Here is a 24,372-nt window from a genome sequence, read left to right as displayed (position 1 = left end):
ACTTCAGTAATACTCAGAAAAAAGTGTAACATAAGGAGAGACAAAATCACAATACTAATTCTTGGTAAAACTTGGTAAAAAAAAACAATGGTCTAATAGTATGTCATGTTCAGTTGTTTTGTAAATAAACAATTTTCCTTCATTCAAGGGTGCATGATCTATTCAGCTATATTTCTTCAATGTAACAGGAAATTTCTTGGCTTGTGAGTAGGCACTACTCAATAACAGACAAGATATTAAAAAGGAAGATACCCAAATAAACAGAACAAGAATGTGTTACAGAATGCTTACTTGCAGTCACCGCTGCTGTAAATTGAAGACACTCATCTTAACTAAGTTATCTGGAGCACTACTAATAGTCTAGTTCTGTTATCATATATCTAAGTGGAGGCTATAAAAACAAAGATGCCTGGTAAGTATTTGAGCAATAAAACCAATCTGAACACTAGGCTGCCATAAGCACACTAGCATAAGAGTTGCAGATACTAAGCCTGTTCACATTTACCAAGCCACTATATCAGATTTATCTTTACAAGAGTACAAATGTACAAACACATTCGGTTCCGCTAAGAGTCAAGTGACTTCAGAAAACTTAGATTATGTGATCTACTAAAATTACTGTGAAAAAAGGTCCATTTCACCATCACTGAGTGCCAGTAAAAATATTGGTAAAACCTTACCAAGTTTTCAAGCCTGTTAGCTGTCTGATCAAGGTTCAATAGGACTTGTTCAATGCACAATTTAAATGAAATAAGCAATTAAGCATGTACTGTAAGTGCTTGTCACCATGTCTTAAGGCTGAAAGTATCCAACAACTTTAGCATTATATAAAGAAAGAAAAATATAAATGACAAAATACATGTAATAATTTACTAATGAGATCAGGTATTTATGCTCTGTAAAGAAACTTTCTTGTGGTGTCTGGGTCTACGAAGCATATGTGACAAAGTCTGGAAGTCAACAGCTGCAAAGAAGCTGGAATTCAGCAGTGGGAGAATTATAATTCATGTAAATATTTACTTTATCTCTGCAATAACAAAATACTTAGGTTAAAAAATGAATATATAATATTGTTTCTTTTGTATTAACCAAAATATAAACTAAAATGTTCTTCAACTTTTTAGCTAATATGGTTGTTCTTGTAACATGGTTCTCATTAAAAAAATTACATTTTAAATCTCTTTCAATCACTCTAGTCTTTTAAAAAAATGTTTAAGTTTTAACTGTATAGTGGTCCTTCTGATTAGAATAAATTATAGCTATGATATTAATGTGACCATGAGTTGGCGTTTCACAATTTGTGCAGTAACTGTGAATGTCTGATATTTTACTTTTCCATTTTTAATCACCTTTTGTTGCCTTTTACTCTCACAGCTGGAATTTTTCATCTTTTGTTAATTAAATAATATTCTTCTATAGGCAAATTCTTGGTTATTGAATAATTCCTAACTCAAAACAAATGAAGTGAAGGGTGGAAATTAACATTGACCATCAAGGTAATTATACTGCACTTTTTCACTTAGAAAATGAAAGGCAAATGGATAAGAAGGAGAAGAAATATTCACAGGGTAAGCAAGATGATGAAATTTATTAGAATGAATAAAAATCCTGAACAGAATTAATGAAAAAGTAATAGCGATGAAGCACAGAAAAGTGCTTCTTTATTCCCTTTCTTTTTCTCTTGTCCTGCTCTTTTGGTCAAAGGACTGTTGCCTAGCTTAACCTGTTGGAAGATCTATGATTTACTATTGTTTTAATCATAAGCACACAACACTGCATATTCCCCTTGCCACGAGGTTGCAGAAGATGTGTTTTGATGTTTTACTGCAAGTACTTCTATTGATGACATCAAAAAAGTAACAGTTTGGCAAACAAAGATCATGCAGCAGTAAAATTGGGGTAGGTATGTAGTGTATTTATGATCTTATTTAAAATGAGAATAATGGTGGGCAGAGGGATTCTCATCTAATAGAGAAGAAATGATTCTTCCATATAGATGGCATAATAGACCTTTGTATCTCTAGAAGATCATTAACACAACTGATCAGAGGTACACAGTTCACGTATTTCTTGACAGTGACCTCTTCTGAATTTATCTCTTTCTGAAGAGTAGGGATATAATTCAGAGGGTAACCTTTGTATTGGCTGATATTCATTAAGGAAGTTGCAATCTACATCAGTAAGTTACTATGTTCTCCAATGTCACTCAGAATCAAGAAGCAAGAATCAACCTAACTTTCCTATACTAATAAAACTTTGCAGCAGTTTTCGAACACATTGTAAATCAGCATTAAAGAAATACGGGTTATCTTCAGGCTCAACATTTTTAATCTCTTTTCATCTGTATATTCCTCTGTATTTTTTTCTTCTACCATCATACCCTCTCATCTGTCTTTTTTTCTTTCATTATTGTTACTTCCCATCATCTAAATGAGGCAAGAGCTCTGTAAAAATAAATCACAACATACATTGTCTATATCATAATGCATATGCACTGATGATAAATCAAGTTTTCATACCCAACTTGAACTGTCATGTTTTCTAATATATGAGGACTTGACTTTGAAACTGTAAGGTTATTTTAAAATGACTTTTTAAAAATTAATGCTGAAGAGTCGGAAAGATAGATGTGTGAAAACATATAAATATATATATAACCCACTCATCAAAATAAGTAACAAGAGATTCACAGTTTTTGGAGACAATTTCCGGGTCTGGAAAGAGAACACTGTGCCACTCAGCAATGCATTTACACCCAAAATGTTACACTTCCAAAGACCAGGACTGAAAATCTCCATTCCACTGAATACACATTCAGAATGTGACTTGGGCTAATTAAGTACATCAAGAGCACAATATCCACCCTATGAACCCTAGAATTTGATATTTCAATTCAGATCAGAAATTTTGGGAGCACTCATCAATATCTAAAATGATGTCACGTTGATTTTAAAGTTTGAGAAACTGCTATATAAGCATTTAAAAACAATGAGGAAATTAATATCTGTGCAAGTTTATAGTACATTCCTCCTGTGTTTGTTCTTAGCTCTCTAGGAAAACTCTCATAAGGAATGCTCAACTGCCTACTAAATCTGAAAAAGAACATTTCAGATTCTGTCTGCTCTACATAAATCCCTACACAGGCAGAGCAAGGAACTGCTGCTCTAGATTATTCTTTCATTGCTGACACAAAAGGCATTTCAGGGTTCTCAGTCAACGTTCTGAATGGTCACTCAGATGAAGAAGAGCTGTCAAAAACCAGTTTGCTTTCTAACAGCCAACAGCTGAAGGAAGGTCACCAACTTAGAAACATAAGACATTTCTTGTTACATCCAAGAAACAGAAGTACACCCTCCTCATCAGTCTTTTATGCCTAGTCCAACATATTCTTGCAATTTTTGTTACCTCTTTGGGAAGTAAAATACTGGAGAAGACAATTTCAGACATTAAGATAGTTATGTTGCACATAATTTCCTCCAGTGATACAGTCATAGACCTCAGACCCTATACAATTTCATTACAAAAAGTTTCTGGTATCACAGTGATGTCACGATAACCTTTACACTAAAACTTTTGGAGTCCATTGTAATACTTCACAATTATCTCAGATCTGTCTCATTTGTGTTATTCTCAACCAGAGTATTAGAAATAATACCTTCCAAATACACTGTAAGAGAATGTCCAGCTCAAAAACACCCTACTTGGTAAAATAAACCAGTTTAAAGTGTAATAAATCCCGAGTTCATAGAAGATATCTGGAGTTTTAAATTATGTAAAACAGGCTGGTAATTGCTCAATTGAGAATTGTTGAAATAGTGTCACACATTCTTTTTTAGACACTTGATAGCATGGCAATCATTGTTCCAAGGGCTGAAGTTGTATGAATCTACTGAGTATTAGGTTTTACAGATTCTGCTTCTTGATACATTTCACACTCAGTATACAACTCATCCAGAAGGACTACTTTAACTAACAGAATAAGATATGAGATCAGAGGTATGAACAGTACCAATAGAAAAAAAAGAAGTGTTTAAATCTTAACTTCTTCCCTAAAGCATAGCCGAAGGGGAATTAATGAATTTTAAAAGGAATTAATTTTTCCTTACTAATCTTTATGCTTTGACATATCCCATTCAACACTACTAAAGAACAGCTACCTCCAAGACAGCTGGTGTTCACACTGCTACTCCAAACAGTGAGCAGTGACAGTTTTGGCTATAAGATGCAGCAAATTGCACTGAGATTACAAACAAACAGCATGTATGAAGTGAGTTTTCAAAGAGCTGCAACATTTTAGCCAAGGAGAAGTTTTGGGTATTAAAATCTTAACATGAAAAGGATGTAGTATTCTGAATTTCTTTTCCAACATTAAATTATCTTTGAGTAACAAGTTAAGACTATATAGATAAGAAGGTTAGTGGATTTTTTTCCACTCCACACCAAGTTATTTCATCAGTAAATAGTTGGTGTAAAGCCAATATTGTGTAGGCACACACATGCTCTTTTTAGATTAAAAAGATAGTGCTCGAAAAATCAGGAGAACTTGGTGAAATTCAGGCAACTAGCAACCTGTATCTCACATTTCAAAACTGAAGTGTATGCGTCCAGCATTCCTCTGTGTTAGTCTCTTTCTGTGATAGGATACAACCTGGATTTGAGAGAATTTTGTGTGAAAACTACGGCCAGCAGTAGAAAAAAATGCTTTAATATTTTAATCCTTCAAAAACAGCGTTGATTTCTTGTCTTTTTAATATGTGAAGTTCAGTGCAGCAACAATATCCAACAGAATTTTTTTAATAGGAATATATCAGAAACATCAAGCATATCCAAGATGCTGAAACAATATGAACCATGACAGACAGAATCTAATTGTTCTTTGATTATCTTAATTAGGAACTGGGCTAGAACATGCTCCTTTTGGGCTTTTATGCCCAAATTCCTATCCACAGAAACCAGGATGCTGACAGAGTCCTGATTACACTGAAGATTCTGATCGTCTTCACCAACCTCATATGTGAGGCTTCTGTTCATGCAAACTCCGTCATTGGCCTGGCAGCTGCATTTAAGCTCTAGAGTTAGTCTTGGCCCTTGCCTAAGCAACTTTACAGGTGTGCTGTATCTAGTGGTTTAGATTTCTGCCTTGATGCTACAGACTGGAGATGAGTGTACTACTAGCTGACCACATATACTATACTCTTCTTGACTGCGCATGGTGAGCCTGTGCTCTGCCTCCCCTATAGTCACTGAGCTTCTGGCTTGCTTTTCCTTCTGGAGCAGACTGTTCTTACTGCTCCCTGGCAAGCTGAATCTCACACCAATACAGACTTAAGCTGTAGCTCTGATAGGAAGAAATTTCATTTTTTCCCCCTTCTGGTGCCTAGTCTCTTTGCTGCAAAGAGGTCAGTTTCATGCTAATATCTGATTGTAAATTGATTAATTTAACATTACACAAAGACTAAGTATGGGTGTTTAAGCCTCAGTTATACTCTAGAGAAGGGAAGGAAGGAATTACATGGCATAGAACACAACTACTCACTTGGTAGCATTTTCAGTCCAAAATGAACAGGGAAAAGAAGCTATTTCACACCTTTGCCTGTAAGGCAAGGAACACTTAAATAGTGTCTGAGAGCAAGGAGAATTTAACATGTTTGGAAGTCCTGAATGTTCTGCTTTATTTGTCCAGAAAAAATACTTGCCAATTATGTGTGATGATACACCTTAATGTAATTATCCTGATGTTACAAAAAGCAATTTCCCGTAAACAACTAGGCTGCCACTAATGTGATATGTAAACATCTTACCATTCAGCTGATATAGGTTGCAACCACTAACCTAGAGTTAAAAGTATCAAATTTTATTTATTATTCTGAATGATACAGCTGCTTTCAAATTATGAAGGTAGCTGCTTCTGTGGATTAATATCAAATAAAATAATTTACTTAAACCTGTTCACTAGCATATATTCTTTGAACCTTCCTTAAGTATTCTATATCCTGTATTCTTTAGTCCTCCATTGATACTGCAATTGTTCTGAAGTTTTCTATTGATGGATAATTGAAGAGTAGACAGCATTGCAGCTTGAACCTAAATTAACATAGAAATCTAAATTGCACAGGCAGTTTGTTGTTTTCCTAATATGGAGCAAATTGACATAATATCTCATCAGAACTTCATGCTTGCTTCTTCATTTCTGAGATGCAAGTTGTCTTCTTTATAATAAAAAGTTTGTTCTTTCCAGAAGAAATATCTGAATCTGAACTGAATGAACGAGAATCATAGAATCACTCAGGTTGGAAAAGACCTTAAAGATCATCAAATCCAACCACAACCTAACCATACTACCCTAACTAACAACCCTCTGCTAAATTATGTCCCTGAGCACCTCAACCAAACAGTTTTAAATGCACCCAGGGATGGTGACTCAACCACCTCCCTGGGGAGCCTATTTCAGTGCTTTACAACCCTTTCTGTAAATAAGTGTTTCCTAATATCCTACTTAAACTTACTCTGGCACAACTTGAAGCCATTTCCCCTTGTCCTGTCACCTAAAAGATCTGTTTTCCAGAGTAATCCTCCCTTACTGGTGAAATGAGATAAGTAGATTCAACGTAGTGCAGAAATAAGAAAAGACATATATTAATTTTGAGATAACATCCTCCAGTGCTAGAATACTTTCTATACCACCTTGCATACTTCACATGAGTAACACATACAAGAGGTCAGGATTTTTTTTTATTTCAAGTTAAAGCAAGAACTGTGTAAACATCAATTCAATTAACATATGTAGTTGTTTCAGAGATGAGCTTCAGTAACTTGCCCATTTTATGAGCACGTTTCACAGAAAATGAAATCTGAATAGCTGTGTCATTCAGAACATTACACACAAACATGCATTTTCTTTGGCTCTGAGGTTAAAATCGTCCAGAAACTGATGTTCCTTTTCAGACCAGAATACTCTTGAAATAATCTTATCAGACTTTGCCTAGCATGGACCACTGAACTTTATCAACTGATTCCTCTACAGAACCCATATCTCATAGCAGAGCTGGAAATACTTCCTATAAACAGGTCTTGACTCTGAGGATATGAATTTATCACATTTATAAACTTGTTCCAGCAGTTAATGTACCTCTGTATCAAAGATTCAAGTTTCATTTCTGACATCAAAATGGCTTTGTGTTGTTCTCTTATCCTAAGATATCATGCATATGCAACCCAGAGAAGCTACCTTTAATGCACAGATTTCTTTTTGTCACTTTTTGTGATAGCAGCAACAACTTATGTTGAATATTCCACTGCTGATAGATTGTACAATAAACTTCTCCTTTAGGTTACTCTGTACAATTCTGATTCAAATCTTTCACTGTTTCCCAAAAATAGTCCTTCTCCTTTTAGTAGTAACTCCTGTATTCTCAGTTCCAAGAGTTACTGTCTCCCCATTTGGTATTTAACTCTGAGCTCAACAAGATACTGCTTATCAGGAAATTTAGGATACCACAGAATTCCCATCCCTATAAACTAGTATGTCACAATCTTTTTTTGTCACCTGTAACCTTTTACTACAATTATTAGTATTTCTATTTTTTACCTTATGTGCTCCTTAACTAGCATGCAAAGAGTCTATCAATTTTAAAACCAAAGGTAGATTGAAATCAGTCTTTGCAAGTCTTCCTCAGCCATTGTGCAACACATCTTACCAAGACACTGCAACTTCTTCATGAAGTGATTTCTTCAATTCAACATGAGTTCTAGTTAGATCTCAGTTAAAAATAAATGCTGTTTTACATATGTTCTTGTTTAGATCACCATTCTTTGAGACCTCTCAGTATTACTTCTCTGACCTACTTCTGACAAAAAGATCCAGGCTAGATTAAATCACATGAGGATGCAAATTCACATATGGCATTGGTGGCAAATCTGAAGACATAGCAGTCTCTTATAGCATGGGAAAAGGTAGTGGTAGACAGCAGCAGGCTGCAACCACCTCAGCTGTAAACAGATCATCTTATGGCTCCTGCCTTGGCTCACTGCAGCTAAGTTGCTTCAGTTTATTCTGCTGGTTTAGTTTTGATCTTATTATTTATAGGGACTACTTTATTCCAGTAAGTGTATGCCAGGTCAGGCCAGGTAGCACAAAAAGATAAAGACATAAGATACAGAGCTGGCACAAGCACCATTGTGTTCCCTGGCCAAATCAAAACCAAATTTATATTGCCAGATAGCTTGGCAGTCTCATAGAAATCAAGCATTAATGAACAACTTCAGATTTTATGCTGCCACAGAAATGTTATATTTCCACCCTTTGTAATTCAGTGGCAAAATAAGATGCAACCATCCCTCGTGTCAAAGCTTGAACAACATGAAGGCTACTTGTGGTTATAAAGTAGGAATATCTTTTCCTCAACAATGAGTACTCAAACTTCACATTTACAATTTCTATAGATCTAATTGTATTGATGATTGAAAATTTTGCAGCACAATTTAAAAAAAAACAAGAATTGCTCACAAGATGCATTGCATTCATCATCCATATAATTATGATGTATATTTGCTAATCAGATTCTTTTTATTTGATTATGGATATCTGTCCTTGAATTTACTTGAGCTGTGTCCAGAAACATGTGAATCTATATGAATGAATTCTGAAGTTATTGAGTCTTATGTTCTAAAATTTGTACCTGATATTTCTCAGTATTGAAATAAAAATAGAAAAGTGAAATCTTAGAGAAATGCCTTCAACTTATAATTTGTGAGAATCGAATATTCCCTCAAAAAACCCAGGAATTTTGTAAATTAAAATGTACAATGAACAAAAAAAGAAGTGGAAAAGTAGGTTGCTTTATTAATTAAGGAAGAACTGGCTCATTAACTAAGTCTCACTTCTCCCTGGCTTCCCTGGATAAAATTTGCTCCAGAACAAATTCTGGAGACAGAATATCTTCATAAATAGCCATTGGAGGCCATCACCCAGAAACTGGAGAGAGACACTGCATTCTCTTTCGGAGTTTATAGGTTTCTTTTTGTCTATTTTCTTCTGACTATCCATGTATCTTCAGTGATTCCTCTTAGCGAGGTTTCCTACTGTACAGAATAGCCTTAAAGCAGGCTATTCTGTGACTGTCTCTTTGAAAGTTGGGTAGTTGACCAACACCTTTCCCCACCTTGCTCCTTCCTTTTCACAGTCTGTTCTCTCTCTCTCTCTCTCTCTCTCCTACTCTCGGCCCTCAGATTTTGAGATCTGAAACTTCTTTGTAATAGAACCACAAGTGTTTCACCAATACATACTGAACTACCTGCTGAGCTAAGAACAATATAGTTGACTTTTTCCTATGTTTCCCTAAAAGCTGTTACTAAAGCCCACCATGCACCATAGGAAAGCCAGTAGAAACATGACAAAACCTATAATTAAACTGAATCCTTTTAAGAGGACAGCTAAACAAAAAATGTTGCAGAAAACCTGCATAAGGCTAAATTACTTCCAATCAGAAGCTGCTCCTATGAAATCATATTGTCTAACTCCAGAGCAATATGCTGAAAATTTTTATGTAGGTCACTCCAAAAGTGACACCATCTATTTAATTCCAGAGAAATGACAACAAAGAGCACAAGAACGCTATTTGATAGAGCAAATTTTCAGCTACAAATCCCTATGTTTCAACACGGTCACCACCATTAGCTATGCATTTTCACTGGTGATGAATTTTTTTTCTGCATGGAGAAGTACAGTTCCATACTTTGCTTCATATGTTCTTTCATGTCAGATGTTATTTTGTCAGACTGCCCCTCTGCTGCCATCTGTCACACAGCAACAAAATGTAATGGAGCACTGATGGAAAGGCTTAACCTCTACTGCCATACCACCAACATCTGTCTCTGACACTGTGGGCCAACATATTAAAATAGAGGGCATTACTTTCGAAGCAACCCTCATAAATGGTAGAATATTCACCTACGTTGCCAAACCAGATGCCTTTCATTGAGCAGAAAACGCACAACAGCTGTATAAGAATAAGCAATAATGATTCTTATTTTCAAGAATAACTTTGGCATCATTAAAGAACAACAGCAAAGCTGATAAGTACAATTCTTTAAAGAGGCTTAAAAACAAACCCTTCCTTTTTACTCCCACCTTCCATGTACACCCTTTCAGAACTTGCAGCAAAAGTTCCTCCTCTTGTTCCTATTTTATTAGGACAAATTTATTTTAATCAAACTGCTCAAAGTCTATCTGGAATTGGGATGTTTTGAAATTAAAGGCCAAAATGTATTCGCAATACAACACACAGGTCAGGTAGGACAATGGAAGTTCAGATCTCAGGGTTTAGTTGAGAAAGATTTATTTGGAAGACCTTTGGGAATACTTGAAGCTGACAGACAGTGAAAACAAACTGATGTTATTTAAGATTTACAAGGTTGTACAGAATCCTCCTCCCCCCCCATTGAAGATGTGAGCAGTACAGAAATGTGTAAAAGAACAATTGAGGAGAATGTATCTTTTAGACATAAAGCCTCTTCATGCACCAGAGGTCTCCTGCTCAAGAAGAGTCATCTGAACCAGACTGCCCAAGACTGTATCTAATTGAGTTCTGAACATCTACAAGGATGGAGACTCTACAACAACTTCAATGTTCAACCACGTTAAAAAAAAATAATAGTGTTTACTATTCTTCTCTTTCAGGTCTTTCAGTTTATGCTCATTAGCTCTTGTCTGATCACTGGGCACTACTAAGAATCTAGGTCCATCCTTTTTATACCCTCCCATCAGGAGTTTATACAAGTTGGTCGGAATGCTTGATGAGCATTCTCTTTTCCAGCTTGAACAATACTAGAGCAATAGTAGTATGAAATTAGACAATAATTCCTCAGTCTGTAAATTGGAAAGATTTAGAGAATCAACAGACAAATTATTGAATGAAAAGACAAACAGACCAAAATAGGAAAACAGCATGAAGGGCTTATCTAGTGCATCTGGGCAATGAAAAGGCACAGAAAAGTCTTTGCCATCTGGCAAGGATGAGGACACCAAAGAACTGTGTTAAATATAAATATATTATATTTTATATATATTATATATATATATAATAAAGAACAGCTTAGTTTTCATCAAATCATATGGTCAGACAAACAGGTGCAAATATCAAAAATGCAAAACTTCCAAGTCAGAAACAGGGATGTTTAAGTATTGTTAAAAGAGAACGAAGGATTTACCATTGTAAGGTTAAAGAAGTCAGAATTAAAGAAAAATATTAGTAAAAGAGTAGGGAGGAAATAAAACCGGAATTTGAGCATTTTTCGTTGTTATTTTGTAAGGTTAGTTTTGTTGTATGCATGTGATTTTGGTGGGGAAAAAAAAGAAAGAAGAGCAGCTATTGTAATCTGAAGTATATTTTGGGAGCCATAAAACTCACCTTAGGCCTGGACCTCTGAAAGCATTTGAGCATTCCACGAGGGAAAATGTCACCTATTCTGTGCCAATTTATTTCTAATACAATTAGTATTTTATCCCCACATCTGAAATGAACTATAAAAGATTTACATTTTCATATTTCGCTTCGGCAGTTTTTTATTTAGACATGGCACTTTTTTTCTTAGGCATGATCGAGAAACCAGAAATGGAGAGAAATCTTTGCAGACTAACACATTTAAGAATGATATAAACAAGGTAGGGCAAATGCAGAAAATTTATTACAAAAAAAATCTACAGCAGCTGCATGAAACTGTATTGGGTGCTGGTTTGTTTGAAGGCCATTTCACAGCCAAATCACTATCTTTCAACACAGTCACCACTATTAGCTATGCATTTTCACCAGTGACAAACTGAACCATGTACACCATGCTTATAAAAAATCTACACTAGTGGTGGTGGCCCACTGTTGCTGTCATCCCTGCTGAAATGCACCCTCTGTGTTCACATCAGCTGTTTGGTCTCCAGAAACGTTCAGCAAGCACTGAACACCTGAGCAAAAAATTTCCTTCAGAGGAATTAAAGTCCACAGCTTTGCCTCATACACACTTCCATTTCAGACTCCATTTCACCAGTCTGCTCCTCTACTGTCACCTGTCACATGGCAACCACACGTAACAGAGTATTTATTGTCTGGAAAGTTCAGCATCTACTGCCATACCACCAACATCCACCCCAATGTTGTAGGTCAACATAATAAACAGGAGGAGATACTTTCTGATCAGCCTTTGTACTACACTCAGCTGGGGACTGTGTTTTAACAGCCAGCTGCAAAATCCTCCTAAGAGGTCAAACATGGCTGCTTGCTTCCTACCATTTTATTTTCCCTTGGCACTCCTCAGCATCCTAGAATGAAATCAAAGTGGCAGTCTGGGCTAACACACAAAATGAGACTATGTCATATACTTCACATCTTAATATGCTGTATATTTTACTTGTTGTCCAAAGCAGATGTAAGGCTAATATCCCATTTAGTAAGTAGTTCAGTCACACAACGTCAGATTTCTTCCAGCAGTTCCTCCCTTCCCCTTTACTCTGTACTTTTATGCTGTACATGTGGTAAATATAGGAAGTAGAAATGTCCAAGATTTTTTTCTAGCTTAATAAAACTGAATATTAACAAAGTTAACATTCTGTGCTAGTCTAAGTCAGCTGGTTCAAATTCCTGCTACAAGCTTGAAGTATGCAAAATGTTCTGGGGAAAAAAAAAAACACACGCACCTCACACATACAATATCAGAAACAGAGGGGTAGGAGGGTCTTCTTTAGGAACTCAGAGGTATTCCACAAAGCACAAAAAACACCCTTTTGATAATTGAAAAATATTACAACTTTCCTGTTTAAACTTAAAAAAAACCCTCATCAATAACATGCTGACTAAAAACAAAACACATTAACTGTACTTGTCTTATAGAGTCAATTTCTTCAGTATGATATTCTGACTCAAACTACACCAAGTACTATGCTGTGGTGTTGAACTATAAAGCACTGCTGCCATCTGCAGGGGTTTATCCTTGGCATTTTTTTGAACTAGGTAAGCTTGTGGAAAATATTCTCTGGAAACTTCTCTATCGGCATCACAGTGGTGCTGGTATGCTGTATGTCATCACAAACCTCTTTTATTTGCACCACCCTCACTCGGACCAAAAAAGGCTAAAAAAGGTGAAGCAAACTATTCATAAGTAAACTGCATCTAAATGCAGCAATTTCACAACTGCCCTTCTTGTTAGCTTAATGCTAGGACTACAAAATTGACTATTAGCCTAGTATAAATTTTTGAAAACCTGACAAAATATATGTTAACTTCTGTTCCATAAAGAGAGTTCTCATTGCCTTTTAGCAAAAAAAAAAAAAAAAAAACCAAAACTAAAACAGTCCTGCCCTCAGTTTGATACTAGTTTTATACTAGCAGGAAACAAGTCTGTGACAACAAATATTATCAAATGTGCTTTCTTTCAAGTAGTAATTCTTATCTAGAATCTGTGTTGGGGAAAAGTCCCAGAAAGACAGTTTAGTATTCAGTGCAGATAGAGGTTAAGTGATCCATACTCAGCCTGCCAGTGATGGAATATAGATCTATATGCACCAAAACAAACAAGAAATGTTGGCTGGTAAAAGTTAAGAATGTGATCACATGAAGGCAGAGGGACAGAACAGAAACGGATAAAACTAGAATGACAGATGGGCTGAGCAACAGGGGAGTAAATGAAGTTATTTAGTGCTATTGGTACATGTGAAAAATTTATGAGTTAGATGCAAATCCTCAGGATACTACAAGGTGAAGTATCGTTCTTCAGTCAAACACACAGGCCATTAGGACTAATCTGTTAGTAAAAACAAGAATATAAGTATAGCTCCGTGAGCTAGAGACAGTAGATCAAGTGTCATGAAGTTCTTCAGACCTTGCAACTACCAGGATTTGTATGTTCTATTGTCAAAGATACTCCAGGGATTTCTTACTTAAAAACACTGAGTTCATATATCAGGATGAGTACACATTTCTTATGTCATTCCTCTACATCTTAGTTTTAAGAAATAAAATAGCTAGGGCAAGCACGCTCCTACACATGCAACACAGTAAGAATTCCTTGCCTTTCTTTCATGTAGAAGTCCTTGTTGCTGAAGTCCTGCTTCTCCCAGCCTGAACAATAGTACTGAAGATGCAGATGAATGACTGACTTCCGAGTTTTGACTTTTCTTTGGTATCTAACAGGTTGTTTTTCTTAGATAATTCAGCTTCAGGTTGATTTCTCTCTTTTTTTTTTTTAAACAGGGTTCTCACTGCACCCTACATTCAGCATGAGATCACTTCAACAAAAAAAAAAGTGTATAATTGCCTATTTAGGACAGGCAGAAAAAACATCTCTCTACATGAACTGAAAGTTAGAAACCCATTATCACCTTCCAATTACATGTATTTGGTAATTTCTTCTCAAAAAGCTAAAAGCCTAATTTCATGAACAGCATTAACAGCAGCTGGTGGCTGACGAACCTTTGTAGCTTTACAGTATATTACCAAAAGCATACCAAAAAAAGCTCTGCTTCCCTGAATGTAACCATACGGAACAGCAGCAAATCCAAGCAAGCTTGTATAGACTGAACTTTAGGAGAAATATGGTTTGTAAAATTTTCATCATCTGCTGAGTTGACCATGGCCATTCCAGAGCTATGTTTGCACCATAAAGCAGCTAAGCTAGCAAATTCCAAAGCCCTGTGCAAGCCCCTCGTGGAGCCTGCAGTGATTTCCCTGAATCCACAGCATAGTTAATCTACAACTCACTGTACATAATTAATAACTGCACTGCTAGTCCAGGGATGCTCAGATTATTCCCATACCCATGTTCCCTCACCCAGAACCTGATTTTTCTATGCTTTGTTTGCTGCATTCTCTGCTGCACTCTACCCCCCTGATTCTATACATTCAGTGCTCTCTAAGAAGCTTGAGAGTTTAACGTTATGGGGCAAGTATCTCACTTTTACTCCATAGAATTTGCTTAAGGCTTTCATTGTATTCTTTAAAAATTGTAAAGCAATTAAAGCACCATCCATTTTCCAAGCCAACAGTTTAGAAAACCTCAGAATATTAAGTGATTTGTTTGGATAAAAACACTTGTTCTGTTTGTCAGTAAGTCTTAATAAAAGAATTAAGAGAAGCACAGTGCAAGTCAAGTCAGAGAATCCAAACATCTGAAGAATTTGAGCTCTGTATTTTTAAGACCTCAGACTACTTACTGATCATTTTCTTCATAAAAAAAGCAAGCCATATTTTTACTATGCATATAGTCTGTACTGGCTATCAACAGAAAAATAAATCTCTCTCTGAACTCCAGAACTGGGAAAACCACACAAAAACTACTGCTCACCTATTTCAAGCCAGCTTAAAAATATTGGGCAGATTTCCCAACTTTTCAATTGCTTAAATAATATCACATACTGCCTCATAAAGTAGCATTACTTACAACATTATTTTCAAATGCAAATGATGATGTCCACAGCTAAAAATTAGTTTTGGTCACTTTCTCATCAGCTAGAATAAGCATCTCATCCGTAAACTCAATTATTTACTCAAGTTATAGGCAGGAATTAGTGAGCTTAAAATAGTTTCCAGTACACAGATATTAACATTCTGGTATTGCACCTGACACAACTCGCACTTTTTCAACAGAATTCAAGTTAATTCCATCAGCCACATTCATAACAACAACAAAAAAATAAGCATATGAGTAAGCATACGAGCAGTTCTTTATTAACTTGGACACTACTAACAAAGTTTTCCAACAGAATGAGCCACAGAGCTTCCACTCAGAGCCCCACTCTATTCCATCACATAACCAAACTTGCTGTACATGTAGGATGTCCTTTTTTCCCCCCTCTACATGCCACTGTTATAGTAGGCAAGCTGCAGCAAGTTATTAATATGGAAATTCATTCTGCATTACTTTTTTTTGTGTTGTGATCATGGTATCTTAGCAACTGTTATGCCTGCAATTCTCTCTGCAGAAGATTTGCTGACTCACCTAGTCCCTAATAGAGCAGCTTTACTTGGTTGATTAGCATTACTGTATTTCTGTGCTGCATCTGTGCATGCCTGATGTCACACCTATATATGGCCTTTACTTCTCCTTCCATGCAGCACTGAACTCCATAACATGGGCCAATTCCAGAGGATGAAAAAAAGGTGGCTTTGCCTTTGCTATATATATGATGCAATGGGCCCAGGGAATAGAATTAAGATGTGTTAAATGAATCAGTATAATCTGTAAAGAAAACAACCCTTGAGGAACTTTTTTGCTTCTATTTCAATGCCAACAGTTAGTGGTCTATTTTTCTGTTTCATGAGCATGTGCAATTCCTATGAATCCTCTACAAATAACAGCAAGCATCAGTAACTGTAAAAACTGCCATCTAAGAAAGAGTAACTAGCAGTAAAACATAGTAAGATAACCTATGTGTATTTTGGTTAAAATAATAGGAGTTTAAACTATGGAAAATTACCTTAAAATTTCTAAAACACCAATTATCTGGGGTCCGTTTTTTTTTTGTTTGTTTAATATTGCATTAGTCACTAAAAGACAAGATGCAATTCTGCCAGATTGATCGGTATCCTATATGCAAAATCACAAGGAAAGTTGTACAACATAAATGAGAAGAGGAAAGCGTCATGTGTATCTTGTTACTTCCACTTTTAAGTTCCTCCTTGCATTGTTTGCCTTGCTTCTACTACTTGAAGCTCTGCATTGTATATTTTAAGCTGAGCTCAGCAGTTGCATCAGTATGCCAGTACTCTGGCAGAGAAGAAAATATCTGAGATGGCCATATGAATGATAAGGATTACTGCTCTTCAGAGCTGTGGAGTGAAATAATCTCAGAGGCTGGGTTTGTGGACCAAGATGAAAAGAAAAATGATTATTCTTCTTTTATGATGATATGAAACCACCACCTCAAGTTTTGCCCAAGTTAAGTTTGAGAAAGCTGCACTTCTTCCTACAGGACGTTACAACGCCCTTTCAGTTTGAACAATTCTGTCCTTGAAAGTGAAGAGGCATAGCTCATCAACAAAAAGCTACTATACTCCCAAACATACAGGAGAAGAATACACATCTCCTGTACATACAGAATACATTACAGAGAAAAATCACTCCTGCAGTCATGAAATAATAAGCCATCTCAAAGAAATGCAACTGTACATTTGTGTTGAGACAATACGTCCTGCTGTCTTTTAGATATGAGATTTTCAAATGGTTCTTTTATAAAAATGGCATAACCCCCCCAAATGACAATACTAGTGAACATGTCAATTAAAAATATAAGAGGAAGAAGTGATTCTGATCAGAGATGAGAAAAAGCATTTGACCATTCTAATACAGTGTTGATAATGCTCTGATGCTTTGGCTGACAAAAATTCAGATAAGTAGTAATCAATAATTGCAGATCATATATACAGGAAGAAACCTCACTTTCAGTTCCAGAACACTGCTTTATGTCCACTGATACATTAGGCCTTTTCTCAACTCCCCAGCTCCGTTCTTTCTCCCAGTTATGTTTTACTGTAACCTTCTGTTTAAAGTGCAGCCAAACAGTTTCTTTCTGTAGTTGACCATATTGCTCCCACCCCTACACCCACAGAATCACAGAATAGTTAACACAGAAGGCACCTCTGGAGGCCATAATGCTCCAATCTCCTGCTCAAGCCAGACCACCTACCGCCTGTTGCCCAGTTTCTGAACACCTCTAAAGGAGACACCATAACCTCTTGGAGAGCTAGTACCAGTGCTCTGTCACCCTCACAGTAACTGAGTTAGGACTGCAAGCCTACAACAGCCTGTTGCAGGTGATGACAGCACCTTCAAATGGGATACAGACATTATGAAGAAATCAAAGGTAATAAAGAAAGGAAATTGACTCACCCCCTCCAACAAGTAGTGATAGCTTGAGACAAGTGCAGTCTTGATCCAGAAAAACACTCCTCCCTCAGCTGCTAGCCCTTAAATGAGGGTGAGGGGTGGGTGTACGGTCCACACCTTCCAGTCATTTGGGAAAATTGCTTACACCTGAGCCTCCTGGGCTAGCCATGCCTGCTCACCTGGTGCTCAACCATTGGTTCAGGCTGTGATCTGGCAATTCCACTGCACCTACATAATCCATTGCTCTACCATAACTTCAGTGAAAATCCTTCTGTGATAGTCTCTGTATCCCAATTATAGCCACCAAGAACATATGTATTTTCAGACACTAGCAATCTGTATATTTAAATGAAGCTTATTAAAAAGCTATGAAAAATGTATTGTTTTATGTAATACATCTTCTGCCCATAGTCAGTTTTACAGAATTTGCTTTGCACTCCAGAAATTACAACTAGAGAACAAAAAGGCACAGTAACACTAGAACTAAATGCCTAAATATCACAATTTGATTTTCCACTTATTTTATTAAGCCCGTAGTATATATGTATCTGTAACTGACTTTCAATGACACTGTTGATCTACAGCTTTGAATTTTTTTTTCTTTTCAAACATATACATAAATGTGTAATTTTAAGCAACATATTCTATACTTAAGAGACGTGAATTTTCATACTCTTTAGAAAGAATTTGAAAAAAAAAAAGATCTTACCTCTTGAGATACCTTTCATCAAAGAATCCTCCCGAAAGGCCTCACTCCATGAACAGAATTCTCTGCAGTGTACTGTGACAAACACTTCTCAGCATGCAGGAACTCTTCAAAAATAGCCTAGAAGATGAAGAAAAAGATTTCTTTACTCAGCTGGAACTGAAGGGAAAACAGAGATCGACAAAACACAGTTTGAAAACGCAAAACGCGAAGAGCTGAGTAAGCAATGAAGAAAGGTCTGCTAATATTTATTAGAATTGTAAAAATAAAATAAAATAAATAAGTTAAAAATTATCAAGCTTTACATTAGCTTACAAAAATAAATTTAAATGTGAAAGCCTAAATAATATCAAAATATATGCTTGAATGTGATTATTCACACTTCAAATGGAAAATGCGTGGGTGAGCTACACAAGTCAGTCAGTTATGGGGCAGAAACCGTAGTACTTGGGCACATAACCAACAGTGAATTCATGTTAAAATGTGCATAACGAATATACACAATAAATGTGCATAAAATATTCATGCAGAGACAACATTCAAGTAAGCTCACAAATTTGGGTGTTACACTTGGAAGTTTTCTGAGCACTTTGCGAACAGAGGAAAGGAAGAATAGGCTGTATAGATTATCTACTGATTGGCGATTACTGACTAAACTAGCAAGAGCAACAAGACGTTTAACAGGCCTGAGTAGAACTGATCTGAGGGGAAACACGAGCGGGACAACTCGTGCAGGACAAGAGGAGCATGGTTGCTATTCTGCTCTAGCCAGCATTTTTCAGCTAGGATTTCCAAAGCGGCTTTAAAAGTTCACACTGGAATAATAAATGAATTTTTAAGATAATAATTAAAAAAAAAAAAAAATGACGTTTTACTTGGAAGCTTTGGCTGGCAACCTCCGCCGGCGAGAGCCGCGCTCCCTCCTGCCCCCACGCGGCGCTGTGAGGGAGGACAATGTAACGGACGGGCGCGTGGCGCTACCCTCGCGGCTAACGGTCGGCGCGAGCCAGCAGGACACCCTCGGAGAGTCCTTAGAGCAGCGGGAGGAGGCGCAATGCGCCGTCTTTGTTCCCTGCCCAGGTGTCCCAGCACAGGCGTGGGACGAGGGCAGCTAAAACCTGCTTTGATTGGCAGGGCGTGGTTTTGTTCCCGCGCCTTTTCAGTCTTCCTGATGGACAACTGTGGGAAGGAGGGCTGATGTCACAGTGATGCGAAGAGAGCAGAGCATGAAACAGAATGGAGGATTTGGCTTATGGCTGGAAGAATTCGATAAAGGATTGATGAGGGAATAATGGTGTAAAGGTGTTGTGTGAGGGTTCAGCAACACAGCGTCAGAGTCAGAATGGGAGCCCTGAGTAACTGTGCTATCCACTGAGAAAAAGATTGACGTGTGCCTGAAAGCCATCAGTTAATGTGTTTGGACGGTTAGATAGTGTTCCATAGGACTCGCTTAGATCCAGCGGTAAGCTTGATCACCACATAGTTTATGTTGCACCAAGTGTGAATTAGAAACTCGGGTCAGAAGTGAAATTATGTTGCTCTGAAGGTGGATGTTACCTTGTAACCACAGCCTGAGGGGGAAAGTGGAGCCCTCAACTGCCTCTGGGCATAGCAGCACATGGAAAAAGCCATTGGCAGAGGAGAACATCACTTCTATGGTACAGAAACCTATGGGGCAAACGTCGTCCACTATAGTGTCAGTCTGATGTGATGGAAACAAGGAGATGATGACTATATTTAGGTCTATCCTAAAACCCAGCTGGATGGATCTTGTTTTTTCTTCAGATTTACATGCAAAAATAGTCATCAGTGTGGATGCCTCATTTGAGTATTGATTTGAACATCTGTAGCTGGTTAATTTTGTATCTTTTTTAGGAAAATGACTATTTACCTATATTTAGTGTTACTCTATGTAAGTAACACTTCATACAGTTTTACGGTTCAAGACAACATCTTCAATATGTGCATTACTCCATATTCCCTTTTATTATCATCTGCATACCCTCCAAGAAGACAGAAAAAGGATTTAAAATTGTATCCATTGATCTGGTAATAGCCAGAAGCCAAGTTTTCAATTTATTAAAAAAGAAATAAAGTTCTCCAAAACAATCCTTTCTGTGCAGAATGGTCATTTTATGCTTACAGGAGAGGGAGCCTCATCATTTTTTATTTCACTGAAATTGACTGCTTTTTGAAAACTGAGCTGCAGTTCAGTCAAAATAATGTAGAATTGCAGCACGTTGATTAAGTAGTAAATTTAATATGTGCTAAAATACAGTAGTAGCTAAAATAGGGCAGCACATGGTTTTTCTCATGCTTGCTCCAGGCAGTTATATATAAATATGAAATCTATCCTGATACAACAGTTTTCAGCTGTAATTTGTAGGGTTGGAGCCCTTCTTGGTCAAATAATGCTAGCTGTCATTGTTTCTAGATGCTAAATTTACTGAGTTCCTTACTTTAGAAACAACAGTCAATGAAAAAATATGACTATAATAAAATGTGCAATATATTACATCAAATGAAATGTATTTAATTTCTCAAAGATTGAAAGATATAGAAATAAAAAGAATAAAATCTATGGGGTTTCTCTATGCACAAGCAAAGAAACTATAATAATTAACATGAGGGAAAAAATAAAATAAAGAGGTATTATTTCTGATACTAGCTTTACAGCTTTCCAGAAAGAGAGATAAAACAGAGAAATGCAGGTAACATCTGTTCCCTCTCTGTATCTCCCCATTCTATGGAGGCATCACTGTGAGATAAGTGGGAGGGGAATGAGGATATGCAAAGGGATAGGGAAGGAACTTCAGGACAGAAAGAAGCAGAGGATGAAGTGAAGGAGCCAACACACTGCATCATCGCTGCCAGCATGGGTGGTGTGACAAATTGCTGCATGGCCCGGGCATCCCGATGAACCCCAGAACTGTGCACAAAGACCCCAGTACAGGGGGCCTGATCTTCAAGGTGACAGTACAGTTGTCTCACATATGCATAGTGCCTAGTGAAGAGGAGTTCAGACCACTGAAATTAACACAGGAGTTACAGCCTTATACCTCCCTACAGAAAACTCAACACTGTCCAAATAAAGCTGTTTATAACTACTGGAAGGATTTGCCTTTTTTCCTGCTGGGGTAACAGGAACAGTAATTGTACATTTAGTAGCTGCAAGCCTGCTGGCATAAGGGTGTGCGATCTTCCTCTGGCAAGTCTGTGCTGTTGTCTGAACAGATAGGCCCTGTGGTGATGCCAGAAACAATGCATTCCTCCATGATCCTCCTGGGTGCAATGTCATGGGAGTAGTGTCATGGGAATGGTGTCCCTTGTTATCAATACAGGCTGTTCTTGTAACCCTTGTTCTGCTGCTTCTTTCAGGCTTTCTCACACGTGCACATTTCCATCCCTACAGCATTCCTACCAATCTTCGTATTTCTGTTAAGAATCTCTACGCAAAGACTGGCCTGGCTGGATTGTTATGGATGTAGTTTGGGAGAAGAACTGGTGTCCTAAAAGAGACATTCTCCATCCCTGGTGGCTATTGTGTATGTGGAGGTTTCTCTATGCCCAAATTAGTTTTGATCAGTGGCTAGAACTGGAATGATCATCAGCTTCTTCCTCTGAATCAGCACCCCAATACTAGGAATCAGGAGAGTCATGCAGTACCTCTAGTGCTATGTAGTAATTGATGGAGATATCCTTCTGAACAAGATGGTTCTTATCTTCAGATTAGGGTTAGGTATGAGACAAATATTCTGAACCTCTTCCAGCAGTCTACAAGTTGCAAAAAGTTTTAATTCCTCAAATAAGTGAGGGACTCTGGGGAGTATACTGTTGCATCCATAAGCCTTAGGAATACATCTTTGCTTCCTTATGGTGAATACCTCCACAAACAAGCCAGACCTCTTTGAAAGCCATTGAAATTCCACCACCATTAAATATGGAGGGGTAAATAGCGTGCTACCTGCTCACAAGTTATAAATGTCCACGCTCAGTGAAGGTGGAGGTCATTCCTGACAGGAGAAAGAGATTTTGCTCCGTGAAGCTTGCATAAAAGCTAATAAACCAGTAAGTGGGCACTTTTACTTGGAAGCTCTCCAAACTCCTTCATGTACTAGGATTTCTTTAAGCAGATGTTCTCTTTTCTGGCATTCTGTTCTCAGAAGTTTGTTGCCAGATCCTATTCAAGCTATGAAAAAATTCTGTAAAGCTACATATAAATATGTCACTGTAAAACAAACAAACAAACAAACAAAAACGGCAAAATTATAGAGGCTCATACAGAAAACTCAGAATAAAAAAAAAAAAACTTAAAGGCACATGTCGAATCTGAAAAATATTTTGACAGAGACTTCTACTTTTTGAAGACTACACTCCCATGCGTAACAATTCCATATCTTAGAAGATTCATATAGGTAACCCTCATTATCTATATAAAAATTAATATGATTTGTCCTCACTAACCCAGCAGTATATTTTGCAGCATTTCCTCCATTTTGTTTCGTAGGGGTTCAGGAATCATAGCTGTTAAGTATTTTTCTCTAGAACCACATTTTTACAGTATTTCAGAAGGACTACTCTTTATTTGATGTGTTGATAGCAATACTTGAACGCTAAGAATAACTGAAACAACTAGAAGCTGAACCTGTGTTGCAATCCCTGCAGAACTGAAGAAGCACCTGTTCTAAAGCAAACTCAAAATCGCTGTCTTCAGAGCCTTTTACACAGCCATTTGTAGCTGTGGATGAGGAAGCAATGTTCAGTGTAATTAATGAATCTTTAGTTTTAAAGAAGTGATTGATTCCTCATCAAATGTTATACTGACCAAGCTTTGAGCAAACTCTTGCAAATTCAGGCTCTTTGGTGCCTCCAATAACAAAAGAAAAAAAAGTCAGTAATTTGCTGTATAAACTTTGCTCTGTGGTTCAAATTGACTTCCCACTGTTCTCTTCTAGAAATATATTTCTGCAGAAAAAATTCCAAGGTTCCCAATGTTACAAAGGAAGAACATGAAAAGTATTTAAGTATCTCTCTCTCTCTCTTTCTCTCTCTCTCTCTCTCTCTCTTTTTTTTTTTAAGGCCTAAGCTTACAAGTATTAAATAGGGTTGGCCATATTTTAAGTCTGTCTATTATACGAGAGTGCAAAAGTCAAGATAATGCCATTTTGAAAGTGTGATTACAAGTGAATTCTAAGAAATGAGCTTTCCAGGAGCTCAGCCACTCTTACAGTTCTCTGTCTTCCCTGAGTAATCAGAAAAGGAAAGTTTAGTTTCTTGCCTCCCTGAAGATTTATTTGCTGAAGAACTGATGGTGTACATGAACTCTGGCAGCATTGTCTACTCCATCTCTTGTCCTGTGAGCTTAAATGTGTCTATGGACTAAAAACTTACTTGTGAATAAAAAAGCTCCCTTCAACTGGTCGCTGCCTACCAGAACAGTACAAGAGGATGTGCCAGTCCTTTATGGCAACAACTTTGTCATGCCCATGTTTCTTGTGATTTAAGGATATAACAGGATCATTTAAGAGAGATGTAATTTTTGGAAGCTTGAATATCAGGCTTTTAGTTACTTATCAGTAACTAATATCTTTCATGCTGAAGACTGTGGAGAACAGAAAGTGTGTTTGTAAATCTGGAGGTGTTCTCTCCAGCCAAATGTCTGAACTCATGATGAAATCAGTGATGCATTTAAGAGTGTGCAACAGTGTGGCTGAATGAAGGTATCTGAGAAGTAAGATAACACTGATGTTGTGCATGGTTTGAGGGACTATCGGAAAATAGAAATGGAAACAGCTTTT

General features: G+C 37.1%; 1 long non-coding RNA gene across 4 annotated transcripts in view; it reads right to left on the bottom strand.

Annotated features, from left to right (window-relative positions):
• LOC107053450 overlaps positions 1-19,751 on the bottom strand; it is a 258,977-nt gene extending 239,226 nt beyond the window's left edge. The window contains exons 1-2 of one of the 4 annotated variants that reach the window (XR_003075262.2): positions 19,450-19,751; positions 18,578-18,694 (exon numbers count right to left, since the gene is read on the bottom strand). This is a non-coding gene — a long non-coding RNA (uncharacterized LOC107053450). The remainder of the gene's footprint in view (positions 1-18,577; positions 18,695-19,449) is intronic. The other 3 variants (XR_005860534.1, XR_005860535.2, XR_003075264.3) reach the window with 3 other exon arrangements.
• Positions 19,752-24,372: the final 4,621 nt, after the last annotated feature.

This window comes from Gallus gallus, chromosome 5 (assembly GCF_016699485.2).
Source record: "Gallus gallus isolate bGalGal1 chromosome 5, bGalGal1.mat.broiler.GRCg7b, whole genome shotgun sequence".
Taxonomy (NCBI): domain Eukaryota; kingdom Metazoa; phylum Chordata; class Aves; order Galliformes; family Phasianidae; genus Gallus; species Gallus gallus.
The sequence above is the reverse complement of the archived record's forward strand: the minus strand, read 5'-3'. Positions and strand labels throughout refer to the sequence as shown.